A 21,919-nucleotide genomic window follows, 5' to 3' on the forward strand; every position below is an offset into this window, starting at 1 on the left:
GGCTGGTGCAAGGGAGGGATGTCTCCAGGAGGCAGCTCTTGAGGGGTCATGGCAGTAACTTAGCAGCACAGGGGGTCCTTGGAGTGGGGCTTACAGGCAGTGTGGGCTGGGTGGGGGCCACTATGCTGTCTCAGGAGGGAGAGAGTGTGTACTGAAAACCTGGCTCACAGGCAGGGCAGGTTTGGCGTATTTGGCAGGACCTCCCAGTGCAATTGATCACCTTGTCTCTGAGACCTTCTCCTGGAGGAAAGCACCTCGAGTGAGAAGGGGGAGAGAGATGGAGGCTGCACTCTGCCAGGGGACTGGGAGGTAATAGTTGGGGGACAACCCAACCCAGAGGCCTCTGTGGCCCTCAGAGGATCTGCGAGGGTCTGCAGCCCATGGCGGGACCGTGTCATACCTCCCACCCAATTGCCGAGTGTGCTCTGGCCCCAGGCCCTTGGGTAGAAGTGGAGCAGAGAAAGGAATGGTTCTGTCAGGAGGGAGGGGAGATGAGAGGGATACAGGTGTGGTTCGGGGAGATTCCAGACTTCCATCTCCTGTGCAGTACAGTTTTCCTCGCAAAACCATTGAGCAGAGCAGAGTGTGAACCTGAACAGGCTGAGCTGGTGGTTGGCCCTGGCCACTCTGTAGATGTATGGGGTGTCCTGTCCTTGGAGGAGGGCTCTGTCTCCCTGGTTTAGGGACTCCTGCATGTGAAGGCGCCACCCTCTTCCCAGAGACAAGACTGAGCAGAGCCCAGGCAGTCCTGCAGTGCAGTGGCTCACAGTCAAGGAGGGGTTGTCCTGCCTCTCAGCAGGCCCCTGCTGAGTGAATTCCTGGCACAGGCAGGCCCAGGCCTTAGTGATCAGGGCCTGAGCATCTGTCCTGAGCCTTGTTCAGCCCAGAATCTGGTGACACGCTCATCTCTGCTTTTGATGGGAGACACCAATGTGGCTCAGCTCCGAGCTGTGGGTCCGAGGCCTTTCTGCTGCAGGCTGTCTGAGGTGCCGTTAGAAGCACTGAGAGTGGTGCAGACAGTGTTCCAGGTAGACAGGTGACTGTGATCCACAGACTTCACATGGGAAAGGGAGGTCAGAACAGGTGCAGCGAGAGGGGAGGAGGGGTGCCAAGGAGAAAGCAGAGCAGGTGCAGGCCCCGCCCTGGACCTGAGGGTGGGCTCCAGACGTCCCAACCCCAGACAGCTGATCCTGTCCTAGTCAGCGCCACACCCTCGCTTCAGCACTGCCTTCCCCACACACGGGACTTTTCCAGCTGGTGGGGCTGAGCCTTGAGTGTTTGTGGGACAGCGGAAGCCTGTTACTATTGGAACCAGGAGGGCAGTGCCCTCCTGGGGACCCTTTTGCTGTGAAATTGCCGATCTTCCAAATTGACAGGCTGTGGCTTGACTGACAGAGTAAGCTTCTTTCTTTCTCACAGTGCTCTTCTTTCCCTTGTGTTTCAGCTGACCCTACTTGGGCAGCACCCCGGACTTCAGGTTCCCTGTGGCAGACTGGCTGGCAGACTCCTCCAACAGCACTGCGCTGCTGCAGTGCCCCCAGAAAGGCCAGCTGGCAGCACTGTGTGATGAGCCATCTAAGACAAGGACCCCTGGCCCCTTCCCATCCCTGGTGGGCACCTCGTGAGGCACCTGCCCCCTCACACTGTGGTCCTGAGATGGGTTTGGAGCAAAGCATTGATAGATCGCTTTATATTTTCCCTTTTCTGGCTAAGAGTTTACTTTGCAGCATGCTTTTTTTTCTTAAAAGAACCAGTTTTGATAACTTGTGGCCTACTGTGAGGCCAAGCACGGTATAAATAAGCACAGTTTTGAAATCATCCTACAAGTAAGTGGATACATATATCCATCATCTTTTAGTGAGAAGAATTCTCATTGGAAGTTTAAGTGCCTTTATATTTTCACCTCATTCATGGCATGTATTTTTTCATACATGTCTGTGTTTTGAGCTTCCATATTCAGTGAGTAGCTAGTCTGTGCTAGACATCGTCAGAAGTATGACTCCAGCATTGAATTAAAAACTGTGTGTTCTTTATCCACTACTACATAACAAATCACTGCAAAGCTTAGTGACTTCCCAGTGAACAGCTCACAGTCCACAGTTCCTGTGCATTGTAGCAGGTGGGCCTGGTTCAGGGCCTCCTGAGGATGCAGACATGAGACGGCCCCCCAGGGCTGGATGGCAGGCTTTCAGACTCACCTGGTTGCTGGGGACAGGCCCAGGTCCCTGCCGTGTGGACCTTTTCACGGCCTGGCTTTCCTTGGAACTCCCTCTGAGAGCGAGAGCATGGGGTGTACCCCGGGGCCTTGCACGCCCCAGTCTTGGAAGATGAACACCTTCACTTCTGTTTGTGAGAGTGAGCTGAGAAGTCCTGCCTCACTCAGGGGCTGAGCAGGAGTTGCCCCCTCTGCCTCTTGAAGGGAGGAGGATGCAAGAATTTGTGGAGCCATTTTTGAACCCACACAACCTGTCGGACAGTGATGAGCAGGGAAAGGAGACCAGAGTGCCCAAGTTGTCCGAGGAGGAGGGGACGATCGTGTGTGAACAAGGTGGCCAGCGAGGTGACTCCAGGAGGGTGACCTTGAACCAGAGACCCAAAGGCAGGAAGAGAAGTAGCCACTTGGAGATAGAAAAAGGGTAGTGTCAATAAGCGGGGACAAGGGAGAGAGCGGCCTGCATTAGGGAGGACCTCAGGCTCAGGCGTGAGCATCTCAAGGCCAGAGCCTATTTCCTGAGGTGAGGAAGGCTGCCGGGGTGGGGAGCTAAGATCCCTGTTGAGGTGGACAAGCCCATGGTGTGTCCAGGGGACTTGTCAGGAGAGCAGCTGAGTATTCCAGTCTGCATCCAGGAGAGGATTCACTCAGCTCAGGGTGGACCTGGGGTCATGGGCATATAGATGGCATTTAAAGGCATGAGCATGGTAAAGTCACCAGGCAGGTGCCGGTGGAGACAGATGGGGTGCAAGGGTAGAGCCGTGGGGCACCCCACATTCCAAAGTTGAGAAGGGGCACAAGGGACTGAGCAATAACCCCAGGGAGGGCGGGGCCTGGAGCCCAGGGAGAGACATACTGAGGGGTCCTAGGGGAGGGCAAGGAGAGGAGGGGGCTTGGTAACATGGGATCTTTGAGCCCCCAGGGAGCTGCCTTGTGAGGGAGGGCACACCGCCTGCTTGCAGAGGGCTGGGCACTGGGTGGGGAGGGGGGCAGTATAGGCCGCTCCCAGGGAACTTTCAGAGACCCACAGTAGGCGCTACAGGGAGCCCTGGAGGAGGAATCTGCTGGTTCCCCTTGTGCAATTTGAAGGCGAGAGAAGGGAGAGGACATGCTGACCAGGCTGATGGGAGTGAACCCATAGGCAGCTGGTTCGCTGGAGCAGAGCAGGAATGATGGCGGGTGGTTCTTAAGCCAACGAAGGGGGTAGGCCAGCTCTGGGGAGGGATCGTGACAAAGACAAGGGGTGAGGGCATTGGCCACAGGGGAGAGGGAACCGGCAAGGCAGAACCTCGTGGCTGCCCCTCGGTTGCTTTGAAGTCATGTCTGGGAAAAGAAGGCAGGACCTGGGTGACAGTGGGGCAGGGGGAGAACTACGGAGAGAAGGATGTGAGGTGTGAGAGCAGGAGGGCAGCACAGGGCCCCGTGGGCACTCTCCTGTGTGTCTCTGATGACAGAGTCACACTTGCGGTGCAAGGAGCCATCCCCCAAAACAACCCAAGGGCCTGTGCCCCAAGAGGAGAGACGTGAGGGGCTGGCCTTCCCATCCCCTGACTACCCCTGCTCTCTCCTGTCTGTGGGTGTTCAGACCAGCCTGGGAAACGGAGGGCTGGGAACCTATGAGGACAGTACTCCTTGGTGAACTGGTACCAGTGATGACCAGTGAGGGGGACCCAGTGGCTGCAGAGCTGAAGGGTTATTTTCTCTTATTTTCCTTCAGCCTGGCTGATGGAGGCATGGATGTATTTTTTTTTTTTAATTTTCAGTTTTTGTCTCTGCCTCCATCAGCCCACCCTTGTGAACAACCTCATAGGATTGCCTTCCATCCACGCTAAGACCTGAATGTCACCAGGCCATCTAGGAACTGGATTCTCCTCCTGCCCCTTTGTTCATTACTGCTCGCGTAAGAGATGGCAGTGTCTCATAAGCATGGCCCATTTATACAGTTAGGGCTTCCATGTAAAATTGTGTTCAGTTCCTGATAGACTTGAGCTGCTCTAAATGTTGCTGATGAGACATGGTCCTCTCGTGTCCAGGTGCAGACCCTGAAGGAACAGGACTGGGAGTGTGCAGCAAGCCAGTGTGCTGGTCAACGTGGCCCAGGCATTCAAGAGTGACGAGGGCGTGTCGAGTGACGAGCGACAACAGGGTCACTCTCTTCAGCTCGGCCACTCAACTGTCGCCCAGCAGGCAGGCCAATGCCGAGACTCTGACTTTGATGCCTCGGGAGCAGCTGAACGCCATCAACAAAGAGATCCAGTGGGTGCACCTGATCCCAGCTCCCTGGAAACTCGGTTTCTCTGAGGAGCTGTCTTCTCCTTAGAGAAGCCTGAGTGTTCCACAGTAAGAAAACTGACTTCAGGTCTGCTTCAAGAATTTTCAGTTCCAAGATTGCCCTTGATTATAAAGCTCAGTCAGTGAGGGCATTCGGTCCACAGTGTGGTGTCAGCACTCTGGGGGGGGGGGCATTATGGGGTGTCCCTCCCCGTCTCTGAGCCCTAAGGTGGGTGAGGTGCTGAGGCAGTGTCCCCTGCAGCCCGTGCACCTTCCAGCACTGAGAGTTCACCCTCGTGTGTCCCTTGGAGACTCCCACGTTCTGGTGAAAAGCCACTTGGAACAGAAAAGCTGGGGTTTTGGGGTTGGAAAAATTCCCACTCAAATCTGCATTTTCCTTTTTAACTTAATACAGTGTGAATATTGGCTTGTTGTAAGACAGTAGCCCAAGGACATGTGTTTGAGTTTTTCTCAACTCATAAATATATTTAAGATATTTTCTTTAGACACCGCCTTGGCAGTTATAACAGTTTACAAAACATGATAGAATCAAAAGACCAGCCTTGTGGTGAGCATGGGGCCTTGGGTCTGGGTACAGCCAGGTGGCTGTGGGCCCCAAGGCCTGCCTGATGCCACACCCACATAGCTGTGCCCCGTCCGGAGTCCACATCCAGAGTGGCAGCAGGCTGGTGACCCTGCACAGATAGAGCTGCTGCTCAGACTCTTCTCATCACGTCAGCCCAGGCCAAGGTCCCCGTTCCTGTTTGCCTAGCACGGGGTGCTTGGGGGAAAGGCAGGGCCTGAATGGCACAACCAGCAAATGCAGGTGGTGCCACCTACACATTTGACGCTGAGACAGACTGCTTTATGGGCCTTGCTTGAGCACAGACAAGCTCAGAAAGATGGTCTTTCTCCATCTCCACAGGAAATACAGAACAGTTATATATTAATGTTTTTATTTTTACAGCAAGTTGTTAGGTAAAAGTGATTTTTCCTTATGCAACAAGTTGACTTGATGTAAATGGTAAATTCTCTCCATCAACTTGTTATCACCAGTGAAGAACTTTCAGGACATAGAAGTAGAAGTGAAACTGGATAGGTTACAACCTGCAAGAATCTTGTATTTTATTTAGAAAATCATTTTAAATGCATGATTGTATATTTAAACTGCTATATAAAGTCATCCATGACACATTAAAGGAGAAGAGCAGTAACCGTGAATTCTTGGCTAATGCCGGCACATTGACATGAATGCAGAAACTCACATAAAGCCGGTGGAGAACTTCATCAAGTGATGAGTTTGTACATATACAACCTTAAGAAAAAAAAAAACAAAATAAACTAGGCACTTCATCTGGTCTGGAGACTTGTGTTTAGAAACTCCAGCTTGTTCATGAATCAATGTTTCGATTGTACAGAGTTCCCGATTTCCAGTGGAAAAGACTTGAGGCACTGACATGCATCTCTGCCCTAAGAGGGAAGGGAAGGTAAAGGTTATCAACTTGAGGCATCTCCTCACAGGGAGAGAGTCACCACCCAGGAGTTGCTGCCCCATCAGAATGTTAGAGTAAATAAGTCAAATCAAACGTGAATGATCAGGGGACAGTTTGTAAGACTCAATGATAAGTTATTCTAAGTTTGAGAAAATTCAAAAGAGGGAAAGTCGAAGCGTTTTGCTGAGCAGCTGTTCCTGGAATTTGCTAATTGTGTTACAGAATGCCAGCCCAAATATGTTATCCAGACAGATTTCTCTGCTGACAAAGGCATGTGACGGGTTTTATTCTATCTTAGGTTGATGCAAGAAGGAGAACACGGAGCAGCGAGCCGAGGAGACTGAGAGTAGGGTGGGCGGGGGGAGCTTAGGCAACCTCCTTCATTTTAAATCCTTAAACTCCCTCAAGTTGTATCCCACCTCCTCGCTTGCTGGCTCCTGCCCACCCAGCAGTGTGCGCTCCACGCCCCAAAGGAGGCGCCACAGCCCGGTGTGGGAAGTAGACAAGCTGGGCATCATGACTCTGGTATGTGTCTGCCTCCTCCCTGCCACATCCCTCTTAGTTTTTTCTCTTTTTACCCAGGAGAAACTCAGGTACATTTGCTACACTCAGAGGTCTAAATTTTTGTAAAACTGCTTAGTCTTTAATCATTCCATAATCACACAGAGACAAATGTCATGATATTTGGACCGCTAGCTTTGTGTGTCATCATGAACTCAGCCAGAGCCTGCCTCTGTAACATTGGGCCTGGCCTGTGCTGGGCATAGCAGCTGCAGGGAAGTTTCTGTTCTCAGGGAGCAGACAGCTTTGTGAAAGTAATCATAGGCAGCTCTCATGGTGTGTGAAAAACATGCAGCACATTTTCCATTGGGGATGCCTGGCTGCAGGGTGCAGGGCATGCTGTGGGAACAAAACCAAGAATCTAAACTGGTCAGCTTGCTGATGGGCCTGGCTGCATGCTCAGGCCAGCTCTGCGTGTGAAACCAGGTTAAAAGCCTGGTACCCCATGGCCCCAGGAAGAAGTCGGGCTTCCTCACTCTTCTGAGTCTAAAAATGGGATGACGACCTAGGGCCTTTGGTGACAGAGTGTGTGGCTCTAAAGCTCATGTTCCAGCTTTCTTGCATGTTTAGCTTAGGTTTTGTGAGTGCATTGCTATTTAACCCCATGAAATCATGTGTACAACACTCTGCTTTGTAACTGGACTTGTATTATCACTTTTTTTGGTTACTACCCATTTCATGTTAGCTGCATTGTTAGTCAGCATATAATTAAATTAACTGTGAATCATTTTAGATGAATGTGAAATGTTAACTAGTCAATTTTGTGGTCTTTTGACACACTGTTTTTATAATTTGCATCATTGGCTAATTAGCTGATATGTAAAATTATTTGACCATTTCTCTGTGGTTTCTTTCTTGATTTCTTTCTGAGCATTTGTAAAAGAACAGTTCTGTATATGTTTTCCTTGTTGGAGTTCTCTGATGGTTTGTCTGCTTTCCTCATTGGTTTTGACTTCCTGTCTCATCCTGTTGTCTGTTCAGTTCAGTTCAGTTCAGTCGCTCAGTCATATCTGACTCTTTGTGACCCCATGAATCACAGAACCCCAGGCCTCCCTGTCCATCACCAACTCCCGGAGTTCACTCAAATTCATGTCCATCGAGTCAGAGATGCCGTCTAGCCATCTCATCCACTGTCGTCCCCTTTTCCTCCTGCCCTCAATCCCTCCCAGCATCAGGGTCTTTTCCAATGGGTCAGCTCTTCGCATGAGGCAGCCAAAGTATTGGAGTTTCAGCTTCAGCATCAGTCCTTCCAATGAATCCCAGGACTGATCTCCTTTAGGATGGACTGGTTGGATCTCTGTTTAGTCTTCGTCAATCCAGACCCGAGCCTCCCCTCCTCCCCTCCTACCCCCCGCCCCCGAGGCTGTAGTTTACCCATCCATCTCCTCTCCCCCAACCTCCCACTTGCTCTGGTCATAGTAGTGCTATGGTCCACAGCGTGTGTCCCTTTAGTCGAGTTTGTGCTTTGTCTTCATATCTCATTAAATGTTTTTCCTCATAGCAGTAAGTTTGAATTAGGGTATCACTATGCAGTTAGAGTAGAAGGCAAAGCAACCCACTCCAGTACTCTTGCCTGAAAAATCTCATGGATAGAGGAGTCTGGGAGACTGCAATCCATGGGGTCACAAAGAGTCGGGACACGACTGAGTGACTTCACTTTTCCTTTTCACTTTCATGCATTGGAGAAGGAAATGGCGACCCACTCCAGTGTTCTTTCTTGCTTGGAGAATCCCAGGGATGGAGGAACCTGGTAGGCTGTTCTCTATGGGGTCACACAGAGTCAGACACAACTGAAGCGACTTAGCAGCAGCAGCAGCAGCAGCCTGCAGTTACAAGCATAATGTAGATGAATCCTAAACTACATATCATGTGTAATTCATAAATGAGATTATCCTTATATAAAGAAATGATCCTCTTAAGTGTAGAACTAATGGACTTTTGACACAATATCATTTCTATGTTGGTGCTTGTATTTAAGACTGTAAATCACATCAGCTTTTGCACAGTTAATGTTTCTTTTAAAAGCTATCTTCTATGGTTAATAAAATGTAAAGACTGCACCTGCTATTATGCAAGCTTTTATTCTTACATATTTTCACAGGGAACCTGCTTTAATGAATTTATTTTGAGAAGTTTTATATCAAATTATATGTCAGGATTTCACATTAATGTCAAATAGGTGGTTAGATTTGTTCAATGTTAAAATAGGTATTATGGTAACGTCCTCATCAGTTAAATTACTAATTTAAAGTATAACATGGTTTTTATTAAGAGAAACTAACATATAGAGAAGTTTGGCTGAGAATAGACAACTGTTAAGGCCCTTTGTTGTACAGAATGCTGTGCTTTAATAAATCATGATGTTGTAATAGAATTGTATCTTCCTGAGTAATAATTTATAGTGTTTCTCTAGTAAATATTCAATAGCTTATTTAACTTCTGTGGTCCCCCCACCCCAAAAAAAAAGTTCTGTTACCAGTCACATGTTCTCTAAATCTTCATCTCACTTATATGTTTGCCATCATTTTGCTTTACTGTATTTGCCTATAATGATTTTTTTTTAATTTTTAACTTCAAATTAACAATAAATCTGGTTTCTCTTCACATCTGTGCATGCATCAATCAGCCTAGTGGTTTAAGGAAGCAGCGTTGAAAAGTAAAGTATTCAGTAATTTAGCATGCCTTTTTTCTCTGTGAAGTATTAAAGAGTCCTTAACGTTTAACATGAATGAACACTCTGTGCTTATGTACTGGTGAATAATTGACGTTTTAGTGGAAGTAATGAAACTCACCCACCACTTAAAATATGCTGATGGCTCTGTTGGAAATAGGTCATTCATTGGGACAACTGTAACACTTTGCCTTTCTGCCATTTGTTTGCCTTTGAATCATTTCATGTTTATTTATAATAGACACAGTATTATTTATTATTTTTAAATTTTTCTTTACATGCTGCACAGCTTATGGGATCCTAGTTCCCCAACCAGGGATCAGACCAGTGTCCTGACAGTGAAAGTGCCAAGTCTTAACCTCTGGACCACCATGGAATCTCTGCTTAGTGTTTTCTTATAAGAAATGACTGAATCAAAGCCACAGATGTTAGATTTGCAGGAAGCCAATTTAATGATGGTGGGTAGGAGTGTGCAGGATACTCTGTGCACTGGGCACCATGTCGAGTGCTTTCCAACCCTTTCGTCTAATCCTACAGACACCCATGTGAGGTCCAGGCTGCTGTTACCCCCATTCAGCAGACATGGACACTGAGGCTTAGAGAGGTCGGGAACTCTGCACAAGCTCACACACCCAGCAGTGTGGTACAGACTGGTCTGATCAGAGCCTGGACACTTAACCATGGTGCCATCCAGCCCACTTTCCTGGAGAGGCTCTCGTGTCCATCACAGCATCACTGATGGAGGGAGCAGCAGGAGGGAGCTCGCCCCCTCTCCCCTCGGGTCACTTGGATGAGCCCCTGTTGTTGGAGTCCAGTGCCCTGAGGGCTGGCCTTCCTTGTCCCTCTCCTACTCCCAGCCCACTGATCGAGCACTCCTGGGGCCTTCCCACAGGACTGGGGCAGCCGTGCTCCAGTTCAGGCAGCTCAGTGCCCAGGAGCCCTTCTGCTGGGCACAGCAGAGCAGCTCTGTCACCATAGGGTTGGTGACCTGGGTGTGCCGCTTGTCTGTTGTGTGGCCTGCTTTGCCCTCCTGTTAAGTGAGGACATGTGGGCACCTAGTGGGGTGGCTCCCACCCTGAGGGAAGCCGGCCAAGCTTGGGACCCAGAGGCCTTCCTCAGGAGGAGGCCTGGGGGAAGGGGCGTGGCCGCGGTCCCTGACTTTGAGGCATAGTCATTGAGTCCATAGTCAACCCAGGTGTGTCACTTCCATGCTCTGTTCTTTGTTGTTTTCTGATTTCTTTAAATGCTTATTTAACTGGAATTTGAGATTGATCCCTGTTCAGTTCCATGTGGATAATTTCTAGCCTTCTGTTTTCTGAGGGTTGCTGTTAGAGATCAGGAGAGGGTGCACAATTTATCCAGGTGCTGTTAAATGAGTTCAGCTGTATTTTGCACTAAGTTACTTTGTTGTCACCAAGCTCCTGTGGGGCTGCAGTGGATCAGTATTGTTTACAGAATCCCATTAAAAAGGCACAGGTTAGTTGGTTAAAACAACACACTCATTTTTATAAAAATACTTGCCATGCATGTTTTCTAAAACTTTCCCAGGCTTAACCACACACACAAATGTATAACTGAGACCTGTCTGGACCCTGAAGGGGATTATCTGTTCCCCACACTGTTGCCTCCATTGTCTTTCCTGTCCTCACACCCAGGCCCAATGGAAAAGGTGGGAGTCCAGGAGAGATCATCTTTTTCTTTTTTTTTTTTTTAATTAGTTTATTTTTTAATTGAAGGATAATTGCTTTATAGAATTTTGTTCTTTTCTGTCAAACCTCAACAGGAATAAGCCATAGGTACCCATATATCCCCTCTCTTTTGAACCTCCCTCCCATCTTCCTCTGCATCCCACCACTCTAGGTTGATACAAGGTCATCTCTTAGTGAAGACCTAGAGGTGCTTTATGTAAACCACACTGAGCAAATTATACTTGAACAGCGTGTAAGACTTCAATGTGTAGCCCCCAGTATGTATGTTACTGAGAAATATGAGCCAGACACATGGTGTTCACAGGGAGGGGTTAGGTACCTTTTCTGTGTTTCACTTGTTGTCATGGGTTCCAGTAACCTGCATCATCACTACAAATTATTTTGGGTGGTGACAGAAGCTGTGTCCTTTTCTCCTTCAAACAGAAAGATCTGGACAACTTTGCTGAGAGGTTTCTTTCTCTTGCAAGTGGTGCTTCTGAGTAGCACCTTGTGATGAGCACAATTGTTTCATCAGGGCAGTTCATGCCATCATGCAGGGTTCACAGTGCCAGTGTCACTCTGCTGTCCTGCCTGGTGGGGCCATCTGGTTGCTGGATTCCAGGGAGGGTGGAGCCCGGCTGCAGGTAGTCTCCCGTCCAGGGTCTCTGTGCTCAGTCAGGTGCTCTCCCTGCCACATGGTCCCGCGTCTCTTGAGCAAGACAGTCCTTTAAGATGGAATTAAGCTAGAAAAAGGGTTTGTTTTTTTTTGTTGTTGTTGTTGTTTTTGTTTGTTTGTTTTTTGTATTTTTGTACTTGAGGGAAAGCATAGCTAATAGATTTTCAAATAAGTTTCTGGTTATAATGTAAAGCTCCTAAGATTGCCCTTTTCAACAGTCTATTGTTAGCCAATTTTAAACTTACCTCTCATTCAGCTGCCAGCTTTATGGGAAGAGGTACGAGATGACAAGAGAAACAGCAAATGTGAGACCTTGACCCTTGCCTCTCTGCAGTCCCTTCGACTGGACCAGCTGCACATGGGGGCTCTGCACATGGCCACCCACGAGGACATCAGGGAGGCCCACAGGTAAGGGGCCTGCTTGCATGTCGTCAGTTTTAGGAGCACTGTGCCTCTTTTCTTGGAAGAGTTGCAAGGATGATCATAAAGGAATCCCACTGGGTTTGGTGCCTGTGTTTAGTGGTGAACTTCAGATGCTGGGGGAGAAGAGCTCAGTAACTGCAGTTATTTTAGAAAACCTGTTTCTTTGGATTGAATCCTGTGGGAACTTTCTTCCTGCTCTTGCTAGCGGTCTGCCCGGCCCGGGGTGCATTTCTAACGGTGACGGCCACGTGCCCCTTGGGTTCACTCTTGAGAGTCCCTCCCTTTTCCATAGGGGTCTTCTCTCAAGAGACTGTCCCCTCCTGTGACTGACACTATCCTCACTCAGACCACCACATGCTGAGCTCCTGTCCTAAGCCAGGCAGCACTCGATGGATGGCACGTGTGGTCACCTGACCAGCAGCCCTGCACGGTGACCGTCACTCCCCTGCCAGGGCCGGGAACGGTCACCCTGTGGGATGCCGGGGGAATTGCCCAGAGCAGGGGAGCTTGCCTTCTCCTGGAGCGTCCTCATCTGCAGAGCAGTGACCCTAAGGAAGGGTTGGAGCCTCCTCTGCACCAGCTGGCCTGGAGTCAAGCCCTCCTCAGGGGAGAGCTTGAGGCAGGGAATCTCAGCTTCCTGCGGTGGTTGTCTGTGGCCGGGAGACTGTGTTGCTCGTGTAGAGTGTGGTTGGTGAAGGAGACTCTACTGTCTGCTGTGAGGTTGAGGCCCAAGTGTTTCTGGGTTCCTGTATCTACCAGTAGGTCTTGTGGAGGCTGTGTGTTTGCACAAGGGCACTGGATAACAGTCGTTTTCTCTTCCCGAAGCTCGACAGGCTGTCAGTACAGCCCCAGGAGCAAACCCAGCAGCAGCACCAGCAACCAAGACATGCTGCACAAAGCCCTGAAGAAGAAGGGCATCAAGTCCTCCATCAGCTGCTTGTTTAGCAAAAAGGAAAAGGGCCAGCCTGGACACCCCCGCAAGGAGGGGCTACGACTAGGTGGGTGCTTCACTGTTCAGAGGGAGGAAGGCCTGCTGGCATGTCCCTTCTGTGTCTCCCCTGTTGTCCTCACGAGGCTTCTGTCACTCACGCTGGGGGTCCTCCTGGGAGCAGGAGTGGCGGAGGCATCTGTCTTCTTGGTGGGTCCGAGATGATCAGATGAGTTAATGAGTGGATGGGTGGATGGATGGATGGATTAGTGAGTGGGTAGATGGATGGGTTAGTGAGTGGATGGATGAATGAACATATGGCTGGCTGCATGGGTGGATGAACGGGGCATGGAATGAATAAAACAGATGTTTATACTCCAATGCTAGAAACATATTCTATGAAATTGATTGAGTAGGAGCTGGGCAATGATTGTTTCCTCCAGAATAGTGACACGTGTTTGGAAACGGCCTAAGTGCTCATCAGTGAAGGGTGAGGTAAAATCTGTGGACACCCCACAAGGAACAGACACCCTCCTTCCTGCCACCTTCCGCATCCACAGGAGCTCATCAGGGGTTCTGCCCATGCCCCCCACCACACCCCACCCCACAGCCACACAGGTCCTCCTGGGGTTTCCTCATCACACAGGGTTATCATCAGGCCCCCGTCTCGCTCAGCTTCATCTCCTTGAGGATAGGGTATGTCCCTGCCTCTTCAGCCACAAATTTGTTGAGTGTCTCGTTTGTGCTGGGTGTGGGATTTCCAGGGGTAAGTAAAACAGATGTGGTCTGGAGCACAGTTAGGTGACAAGAGAGAAAAAGGAGAAGGTGATTAAATGCTATCCCTATTATTAATAAATACAACGCTGACATGGATGGTACATTGATTATATATCAGATGCTGTGTGTGCCCCTCAGGAAGCAGGTGCTGCCACCTTCCAATTTACAGAGGAGGACACATGGTTAGGGAGTGGTGAGGGCAGGTTCACACCCACGTAGTGGGCCCAGGCACTTTGCCAAGCCCCAGCCACCTCTCTGGCGGATGCAACAGGAATGAGGTGGTTCTATGGCATCACTGATTCAATGGACATGAGTTGGAGCAAACTCCAGGAGATAGTGAATGACAGGAAAGCCTGGAGTGCTGCAGTCCATGGAGTGGCAAAGAGTCGGACCCACCTGAGCGACTTAACTAAAGCCTGAGTATGTGCTAAAGTGCTTCACTCGTGTATGACTCTTTGCAACCCCAGGGACTGTAGCCCACTAGCTCCTCTGTCCACTCCAGGCAAGAATACTGGGGTGGGTTACCATGCCCTCCTCCAGGGTACCTTCTCGACCCAGGGATAGAACCCAGATCTCTCATTATCTGTTGCAATGGCAAGCAGGATCTTCACCGCTAGCACCACCTGGAAAGCCCCAGTGAACGCTGACAACTAGGAAATGCAGAAAATAAGGGCTGCTCCTAAGTTAAACTGGAAGAGCAGCAAGCACAGGTTGTAAAGAGGAAACCACATGATGAACGACAAGAGTGCCGACAGAAACAAGCCTGGATGCGATCACCCGCATAAAGAAAATATCTGTGCCATTCAGAAGAGAAGCCCATGAGCCCTTGGAGGGACAGTTGGAACCGGAATGAAAACTGAGCCCATGGTCACTAGTGCCCACCCACACAGCCCGAGTGGAGTGGTGTCATTCACTGGACTTCCTGCATCCACGAAACTGCTGGTGGTAACATCTCTGAGTGCTAGGCTGGGCAGCATCCCTGAGTGAGCTGTCATCATTGCTCTCCTTCCAGTGCTGCTGCAGGGCCCTCTGTGGGCGGCCAGCCTCATCCCCTGCCCTCCCACCCGCTGGGGCCCGGCTGTCCCACTTGGATCCTTTCAGCCCTTGAGCTTGGGTGTTCCCAGCCCTCTGACACGTCAGACTGGGACACAACTCAGTACTTGGCTTGAGATATCGAGGAGACCATGATTCTGGAAGGGGACAGCCCTGGGGCCAATGAGAGAGCAGGAGATCAAAGCCCCCACTGGGAGGAAGCAGAGCTGGGGAATGTGCCCACAGCCTCCACTGCCGCCTCTACAAGTGCCTCTTCTTTGCCTCTGCTTGACCTGAAAAAAAAAAAAAAACCCACCACCAACAACAGCTGCTGCTGCTCTGCAGGTGATTCCTGAAGATGCACCTCCAGCAAGAGCTAGCGTCCTGCTGCTCTGGGGCTGCCTGAGTGTGTTCAGGACCGTCAGACAAGTAGGGCTGCCACACCTCATACCGGAGGTGGGGGGCCTGATACTGGGGAAGGGTCTGAGGCTGGAGGAGGGTCTGACGCTCGGGAAATGTCTGATGCTGGACTAGGGCCTGATGCTAGGAGGAACGTCTGATGCCTGGGGTGGCCTGATGCTGGACTAGTGTCTGATGCTGGGGGATGGCCTGATGCTGGAGGGAAGGCCTGATGATGGTGGACAGCCTGCTCCCAGATGTACACGGAGTGTAGGATAAATCTCTATGATAAATCATTTTTTCATACTTTCTGACCACCTTGCTGTGTTCTTTTTAACTTAAGGATAATTGCTGTGCAATATTGGTCTGATTTCTGCCATACATCAACATGAATTAGCCATAGGCGTACATGTGTCCTGTCCCTCTTGACTCTCCCTCCCACTTCCCCTTGCTACAATGTTGTTTCTGTGGATATATGAATAATAAAGACTGTTGACTAAAATTTCATGAAAAGCTCCCACACACAAGCGTGCACACGCACACTCCCTAATACATCATTCGGGTCCACGTCAGGGTTGCTGTCGGCCACCCCACCCTGGGACCGACGGTGAGCCTTGACACCTGCACTTTGTTCCCACCCTCGGCCTGCTGCCCATGCCTCAGCAGCACAGGGGCCCTGTCCCCACAGATGGTGAAGTGGTGGAACCTCTTTTCTCCAGAGCCAAGGGCATGAACACACTGTCGGTCGTCCTTTGGGGACACCTATGCTTCTGCCTTCTGGCCCTTCCATTGTATCCATCCGTTTCTCTTAACAGAATGTCCTTGTGATGACACGGGCTCCTATTACTGGCTCTGGTTTGTTCTCAGTGAGAGTACAGCTTACTCTCGGCACTCTTTATGGGCAGTGGGAAATTTTGCTTCAGTACTTTATTGAAATAAAGCAATAAATAATACTGTGATAAAAATAGTTCAAAAGTAGACTGTACATACTTTGTCACATATTCAGGAAGTCCACAAAAGATTAATAGGAAAATAGAACAGTAACAATGAATTGTACAAGTAAATTAAAGGCAGAACCCACATGTAAAGAGACATGGTGTCTCTGTCAACCGAGATACCAGCTGCATAATAAATATTCCACCATGATCTGAACGCATCTCTTGTTGGCTTTTTTAATGTGCCGCTGAAAAAGTAAAAGTTACATTTGCTACTTATACAATCCAGAATGGCTGTCATCACAATCTAAAAATGTATGCCTAGGTCCACTCTTTAAACATGTTTACAAACAGCTGTAAAAACCTGATTTACATAAAAATAAGGCCTTTGTCAGGACTGCACTATGCTGTCTGTCTGTAGGGGATGTGGCACCTTCACCGTCCAACGCACCGGCGCCACAGCAGGTGCAGGGCATCGCAATTGGTCCCCGAAGAGTCTCACCAGAGAGGAGGGATCCGGGTCTACAGAGACCAGGTTACGGGAGAGATTTTCATAGTCTTCTTCTAGCCATCCTTTCAGCCCAAATTTCATTAGAAGCTCACATTTAACACCCAGTACTTTTAAATCACTTCACGCTGCAGACAAAAAGCATTTCTTGCCAGAAAAGGTACAGTTTAGGTCAGTCGTTAAAACACAAAACACCTGGTTGAAATTAAGTTTGCTCATTTCAGAGTGATTGTTGGAGAGCTCAGTTACATTCTGGAAGGATAATGCACACCGTGTCATGACGATTTTACAATCTCAGGAAAACCCCTTCTCTCATGGCTTAACATTTAAAAATTAAACAGGAATAATTACAATAAGTGCATCATTTACAAAAGTCCTATATTTGTTCATAGGATTTACACAGACAAGCACTGCAGTACATTCATTTGAAAGACTAAAATCAGGTATCAGAACATGAATTGATATGAAAGGATGTTTAAGCCTGATTATACAAGAAAAAGTAAGTAATTATATAAATGAAGCCATAAGTTTACATAAATATAAGAAACATTAAATTCTAAAATATTTTCTTCTATGGTATTCATGAATTTATCACTAATTAAAAACCCTGTAATAAAATATCTTCTGGTCCATATAACAAATATTAACACAGTATAAAGATTGCATTCAGTTAAAAATGTAGTTTTTGTCGTATTCTGGATGCTATATAATCACCTGTATAATTAGCGTGGGTAAACTGGAAACAAACACACAGATGAGTCAGTCCTGGGATGGTGGCTGGTGCCTGAGCCCCTGCCCCTCCAGACATCCCCCGCCCCATTCTGGGTTTCAGCTGCTTTGAGAATTCAGAGAAACATGGAGGACCAAGCAGATCAAGGCGGTAACTCTGTGGCTGACTTTATTCTGACATATAGCTAAAAGCTGCTGGTATAAAACTCAAAACCCAATCCAGCTTTCTAGCTGAGATGTGAACAGGACAGAGCAGACAGCCTCCTTCCCTCAGAGTGGCTCGAGCAGGGCTGGGCCCCCAGGCCGGACCCACCAGAGGACTACCCAGAGCAGCACCTGCAAGGGAGGGTGGCCCCTCAGTGGCGGCCGAAACCCACATGATGGTGCACCTCCATGTGAAATGCTGGCCTCCGCACAGAGAGGCCCAGGGCAGGGCAGCCTCGTGAACCCTGACGCTCTGGGCTCTGTTCCCTCCGAGAACGTGCACACAGGGCATGGCCGGCAGCACTGCCACTGTGGGAGGGACACCCATGCGCACAGACGCGAGGGAGCCTCGGGCCGTGCTCTGATCACTCCAGCGACAGCTGGGCGCCAAGGTCACGTTCTCTGCTCCTGAGGGCTCTCCCGGCTGGCCTCCAGAGACCCACTGACCCTCCACTCCCAGGGCGTGGCCTCCGTGCCCCCGTGGGACCAGGCCGGCCTGTACTCACCCCAAAGCTCAGCAGGAGCAAATCCTGACTGTAGTGGAATCCAGCCTCTGCATGCCTGCCACGCTGCCTGGTCCCACGAGCGTGGGAGGAAGGGTGCAAACACCTTCCTTGCACTAACCTAATGCGCTTAGTCATGCAACAGCACACGGGGCACGGGGACACACACTCACACCCGCAGCAGTGCCCACTCCTGCTGAGGGTCTGGGGAAACTTCTAGAGGGTGGATGAGCCAGAGAGAGCGAGCCAGGGGTCTGCCACGTAACGGTCCCAGCCACCCGGGGGGGATGGCGGTCACACTAGAGCAGCAATGGCACGTTCGATGACAGAAATGCCATCATGGGGCCAGCTACTCCAGGTGAGCAGCTGCCAGTCTCTCCTTAGACCTCCAGACTCACAAGGCTGCTGGACCTCTCTTCCAGCCCTCAAGATTCGATCTGTGAGACTGGATGGGGGGAGGGACCAGCTGCTTGGGGGTCAGCAGATGGGCACTGGTGGCCTGGAGCCTCGCGATTGCTGTCCTGGGGGGCCAGGCCGCTCTACCCAGGCTGCTTCAGGGAGGGCCGTGCACGGGGCTGATCTAAGAAACCAGAAACTCAGTCTCAGCCTCCCTCGGAAATATCACCGCTGACGTTGTTTTCTCATCACAACCCAGGCTATAGGGCCCAATGGGTCAGCCTGGACCCCCGCTCCAAGTTGACTAAGGAATCTCCATAACCCCCTAGCAGAAACCCGCTGCTCCCAATTCAACGATTTCTGTCTTCCCCTGGGCCCATCAGGAACATATCTGATGAGTCGCTTGCCAGGGTTTCAGAGAGGGCTGAAGACAGCAGGGGCTGCTGATGGAGAAGGCCACCCATCAAAGCCCTTCTGATTCTAGGAGCCCCAGACACTTGCTGCACTGTGACTTCAAAAGCCATAAAAACAACCCAGTTACACAATTTATGCCCTGCCTATATCACGCGGTTTGTAAAAGGTCAGATCCTGTACATCATATTCCCAACACCTCTTTCTAGCATTATTTCTGATTTATCTAAACTCTAATGTCTACGTCACCATGTGCATCTGACAGGGAAATGTTGGATTTATAATGAGGAAAATGGAAAATATAAAAGCTAGCAGTTCGACTCTTCAACCGACTGAAAGCTAAGCTACAGTCAAGATTTGTAAAAATGAGCTGCATGCTCCTTGGAAGAAAAATGCTGTTCAAAAAAGGAGAGAGTCACTGGGTCCCCTCCACCCCTGGTAAAGCGTATTAGTGAGTTCTGGTGATGAGACAATGCAGCTTCCCCATAAGTCCCCTTACTGAATGTGCCCAGCTTAGCACAGGCTTTACCTAAATGTACTTTGCTCTGTGAGAGCAAGTGAGAGCAAAGCTTATAAATCTACTCATGGGAAGGGCTAATAACAGGGAAAAAAATGGCACCAAAGAGATCCTCCAGGCCCCACCCCGATGGGGTAAGTGCACACTCCCTCTGGGAACCCCCAGTGTGGCTGGCACAGGTAACCAGAGAGAAAGGAGCCACTGAGATGCACCTGTCATGGATGAGACACTGGGCGGCAGTGGGGGGTCGGGGCGTTGGGCACATGCATAAGGCATCTCCTGAGCCACAGAGCCTGACCCCAGCCCAGGCTGTCGGGCCATCTATCTTGACATCAAGTGGGGACACAGCGGCCCTGAGCATCCAGCCTGAACTAGCAGTGTTCTCTGGCAGAGTGGCTGTCAGAGGGAAAACCAGGACTGGGTTTGAAAGGACAACTCCCAGGATGGTGTACACTGCCTGGCTGAACTCGGGAGAGGGCCTCTCCTGGCCTTAGCTTCTTCCTTTGCCCCATCGACTGACAGTGTGCAAGGGACCGACAACGGTGGAGATGAGGACGGGGGAAGGACAGGAAGGTGGATGCTGCTGTCACTGAATATGGACTCGGCCATCCTCCCAGTGTGGAGATTCGTTGAGAGGCAACTGTGTGGCCTGAGAGTGACCCTACTGTTTTATGGAAGAGCTCTTGAGCACTGCCGGCCACACACACATCCCTACAAGCATGGGTGTCAATCTAATGCTCTGAGAACACACATGAGTCTCAGTTTTATTAGTTGGAAGAATATGCTAATATTCAACCAGACAAGAATTTGAAAAAAAGAAAAGAAAAACAACAACAAAAAAAAAACAACAAAAAACACATGACTGTTAAATGTTTATAAACAGATGTTAGGATTCACTGTAGAGCACTGACCCTTGGGCATGCAATGGCACTAAAGAGACCTGTAACCTGAGAAGCAGGCCATTCCAGCTCATCACCATTCTAGCCCAGGGCTGTGCACTATGCCTATCCTGTCACCTACTGTCCGGCTGCATCTTCTTTGCCTGCATCGAAGGTGAGGGCAGAGAGGACAGGACCCAGAAGCTTGCAGGCAGAGTCTCTGTGCATGCAGCAGCTAAGCCATGGACATCCATTGGTCTGAATGTTTTCCTCCAAGAAGGTGCCCTCCTAAAGCTTTTATCATCGTGCTTGGAAATTACAGGACAGAAAACAAGACCCAGAATTTAAAACAAAGGACAAAAACAAAAAGCCACCAGCCCTTTAAAATGGCTGAGTTTCCTACTGCACTTTTGTCCATGTGTATTTGACCCCATTTGTGATGACTGTGTGACTGATATGCCCAAACTGGGAACAGAGGAGCGTGACACAGGGTGGGGTAACACACGTACTGGGACCCTGACTGGACCCTAACTGCACTGCCCTGCCTACCCGGGTGGATGTTCCTCCTGACAGTTAGCAGGTTTCACTTCTCATCGTGGAGAAATCACCTCCTGCTATATAATACAACACACTGTCATTTGCCATGGAAATATTTTCAAGCTGTAACCAGTTCTGTCTCACTCTGGGACAGAGCCAATGGATGCTTCTTCAGGTGTCCGATTCTTCTTGTCAAACTCAAGTCTCCTTAAGGTCCAATGAAGAGAAGAACGATAGTGTGGGAGTGAACGAGTCATGGTTGTGTGTCAGGGGAAATTAGTGTTTTGTGTGTTTTCAATACACTTATGAAACAGTCCCCCAAAGCACACGGGCCCTAGAATAGGGTAAGGGCATCCAGTTGCTCCCCAAAACACAACTCACAGACAGCATTCCTAAGCGGAAACCAATGTTTTAATATGAAATATTTTTGAGGGGGCTAAAACTTAAATAGCAAAAACAAACAAACAAACAAACAAACAGACCTAACCCACCCTCTATCTTACTAGTGAAGACACTAGTTTTTTAATGACTCATTTGTTGATAAAATTTTAAGAGCAAAGTTTAACTTGTAAGATAAATTTATCTCCAAATTTAGAAGAGATACCCTGACTACATGGCTCATACAAGTGTAATAAAATAATTTCCATTAAGGCAACTTTAAAAATCATTAAGCTGAACACTTACTTCATCGAACCTTCTGTCAGTTCCCATGAAGGACTTGATGCCCTTCTTCTTCGGGGCTTTGTGCAGCAAGTCCTGGCCGCTGGTGCTTCTGCTGGGGTTGTTCCTGGGGCCATCGAGAGCCTGTCGAGCTTCGGGGAGAGAAAATGACCTTTAACCAGCACCTTCATGCAAACACACACCCTCCACAAGACCTACTGATAGAAATGGGCACCCAGCAACACCTGTGCCTCAACCTCACAGCAGACAGTGGAGTCTCCCTCACCAACCACACTCTACATGAGCAACGCAGGCTCCCGGCCACAGATAACCACCCTGGGAAGCTGAAATTCTCTGCCTTGAGCTCTCCGCGTAGGAGGGCTTGACTCCAGGCCAGCTGGTGCAGAGGCGGCTCTGACCCTCCCTCAGGGTCACTGCTCGGCAGGTGACGACACTCCAGGAGAAGGCGAGCTCCCCTGCTCTGGGCATTTCCCCGCGCCTCCCGCAGGG

At 49.6% G+C, this 21,919-nt stretch overlaps 1 pseudogene; it reads left to right on the forward strand.

Annotated features, from left to right (window-relative positions):
* The window catches only part of LOC101112139 (liprin-alpha-1-like), a 46,785-nt pseudogene that overhangs the window by 17,685 nt on the left and 7,181 nt on the right, over positions 1-21,919 (forward strand).

This window comes from Ovis aries, chromosome 6, assembly GCF_016772045.2.
Source record: "Ovis aries strain OAR_USU_Benz2616 breed Rambouillet chromosome 6, ARS-UI_Ramb_v3.0, whole genome shotgun sequence".
NCBI lineage: Eukaryota > Metazoa > Chordata > Mammalia > Artiodactyla > Bovidae > Ovis > Ovis aries.